General features: G+C 39.3%; 1 non-coding gene across 1 annotated transcript; it reads left to right on the top strand.

Annotated features, from left to right (window-relative positions):
• Nucleotides 1–356: 356 nt before the first annotated feature.
• Nucleotides 357–437, top strand: TRNAL-CAA (transfer RNA leucine (anticodon CAA)). The gene has a single exon. It is a non-coding gene; the product is annotated as a tRNA-Leu (tRNA).
• The last annotated feature ends 2,575 nt before the right edge of the window (nucleotides 438–3,012 follow it).

The following is a 3,012-nucleotide window of genomic DNA, read 5'->3' as shown; positions in this document are numbered from 1 at the left end:
ACTCTGTTTACATAGAAATCCCTACGTCCTTACATTCTATTTAGGATTAGGAATAGGTGTAATCAGACCTGCTTTTGACATATCTATCCTATTCTTATTTGGGTACCATATGCACCTCTTTGGGCTTCTATTGAATCGAGAAATTGGATTGTACATCTTTCATCTTTTTGATTTTGATATCGATTTTGATACATGTAAGGTGTCCTACGGATAATGCAAATTGAAGCTATTTGATGTCTGACTCAGGCCTATATGACCGATCGATCGAAATACTCCAAGACTCCACCTTTGTCATATATTCCATATATCACATTAGGTAGATATCATATTCATGGAATACGATTCACGTTCAAGATGCCTTGATGGTGAAATGGTAGACACGCGAGACTCAAAATCTCGTGCTGAAGAGCGTGGAGGTTCGAGTCCTCTTCAAGGCATAATATGGAGAATGCTCATTCAATGAGCATTCCTCGTAGAAGTATTCCGGAAATCTGGGCCTGCCGCTGTCCTCTATCTTCTGAGGTCCTTAACCATCTCCCTGAGAAAAGTAGACAGTAAAAGCCAAAATAGACTAAATATATATAGCCTGAACGATCCTAAAAATTCCTCGAAGGAGATAATAAAGAACCCAAAGCAGATGGTATCCTACTGCAAGGGTGGTCTTAAGAATCCACAAGAGGTTGCTCAGAAGAGATAGATGTATCCCAACCTCTATTGCTCTCGCGTAAAGACCTTTTTTACGCGACAGGAAAAAGTGACTACGAATTCCCCTTTTTGTTTGTGAATCCCTGTTTGTATCCTTTGAGCGCACACCATCAAATCAAGGAAATCGATCAAACGATCCCCATGCCAGCCCAAATCATGATCTTCACCAACTTGGATTTCGTTCTCTCGCGAAAATCGCGAGTTGCAGAGATGAGAACCATGAAAAGCAAGATCCCGAATAAGAAAACAAAAACCTAGGAAGAGGAAACCACAAGAGTGAAGACTAGTAGAGTCTCGTCTTTTGTCATTCTTTGCTCCTTTTTCACTCAATGATTCCTTCGAATTTGCCGACCAAAAATTATATATGTCCATTCTATCTATGATATTTCTATATATATATATATATATATATATAGAATATGATATCTAATATGACTTCCGATTTGTCAAAGGGATTGGATTGGTGACTTACCCATTCAGTGACTTTGGCACTGGACGTTCCAAAAACGGGTACCATCGGATCGGGTGAATTAGAGAATAGACAGAGGTCCATTGGCATTTCAGCCTTTCTTCTCCTTTCAGGGCCTATCCGAAAGAGAACCCAGTACCTCTTGGTCCTGGATATCAGAATAGGACGAACGAACCAACCTCCACAGATATCTTTGCTTCGGAACAAAACCCTGCAAGCAAATAGATTTTCCCAAGGGCGCCATATTCTAGGAGCCCAAGTTATGCTATTGAAAATTCGTTCCTCTAGCAGTTCCGGTTTGAGCATTCCGTTCCCTTTTTCAAACTCCACTTCTTTTCATATAGCAATCCCTGATCAAAGAGAGAACAATATCCATTTCAAAACATTTCTAACAGATTCCTTAGTTCGGACCGATGAAGTAATGTCACTCGACTATTATCAACCTGACTGCAATCTTTTTTTGTCATTAAGGATTGCACCAGAGCACCTTCTACTTCTAATAGGCCATGAACTATAGATAGAGAAGAATCATTCTGAGCAAGTACATAAGAAGTGATCCACTTTTTTTCATCGGTTCCAGGGGAAGACCAAAGATCTTGCGCGGCAGGTCCGCCAGAAAAACTCAAAAGAGAAAGAAGTCTCGTTAATCTCTTCATGCTCGTTCCAAGTTTGAAGTACCTTTTGGCCAAAGAAAAACCCGCTTCCTGACACGATTGCCTCTTTATCTTTATATAGATAGATTCTATGGGGTTATTACTTAGTAAGTCAATTTTGTACAAGAGCCCCTCCTATCTGATAGAAAAGGGTCCCATGATCCCGAGCTGATCTTACCTTGGCTCGCAAACCCCAAGTTTGTCTATGAAGAGCTAATCTAATTGTATTTTTTTTCTAGAATGGATTTCTTATGTGGAATACTAATGGATAGGGCTTCGTTGCTAAGTGCTACAAGATCTAGTGCACTAGAACTCGTGGTTCTGGACCCAAATCCTTTAGTATGGAACATTGTCTTTACAAGGTAAAAACCCCCAGTATATGAAAGAATGAAAAGGTGCTTTCGTTCTTGTGGAATAAGAAGCCCTTGTACCTTAATGAACGGAAAATCGTAATTTTTTGTTAGGTATTTGACCAAATAGGATTGTCCAGTTCCTACAGAACCTATCACTAAAATACCCGATAGGGCTAAGCGGAACGAAAAGGGTTTTCCATGAGATGGTAAATGAAAACAATTAGTCCCACACGAGGTTTGGGAATAAGTGATTGTCTGATAATGAGCAAGGAATATACGTCTTTCTGCTAAATAGGATCTATTAAACTCATAATTCATTAGATCCTTGTTATCAATGCCAACTAGGTATCATAAGTAAATGGATCCCGGTTGTTCAATCCTTTGATAACCAAGGTCATTCTTTGCTAAAGAGAAATGATCACTATGAGCCAGACTCAATAGAATTGGATCCATTCCAAATAGCGAGAATTATGATTCTTGATCCCTCTCAATCTCTCCTTCAATTCGAGGATCCAGAGAGGTGTTTTCATAGTCATCTCCGAATATTTGCCATCTTGGAATATTTTTGATTTCATTTTTCTATGATATGTCTTTCTATATGAAAATTGGTTATTTACGATGTACGATGATCCCTGTTAAGCATCCATGGCTGAATGGTTAAAGCGCCCAACTCATAATTGGTAAATTTGCGGGTTCAATCCCTTCTGGATGCACACGAACGGGAACATTCCATAAGTCTATTGGAACTGGCTCTCTATCCATGGAATCTCATCCATCATCCATACATAACGAATTGGTATGGTATATTCATACCATAACATAGAACAATAAG

This window comes from Triticum aestivum, chromosome 5D (genome assembly GCF_018294505.1).
Source record: "Triticum aestivum cultivar Chinese Spring chromosome 5D, IWGSC CS RefSeq v2.1, whole genome shotgun sequence".
NCBI lineage: Eukaryota > Viridiplantae > Streptophyta > Magnoliopsida > Poales > Poaceae > Triticum > Triticum aestivum.
This window is presented reverse-complemented; position numbering and strand designations above follow the sequence as displayed.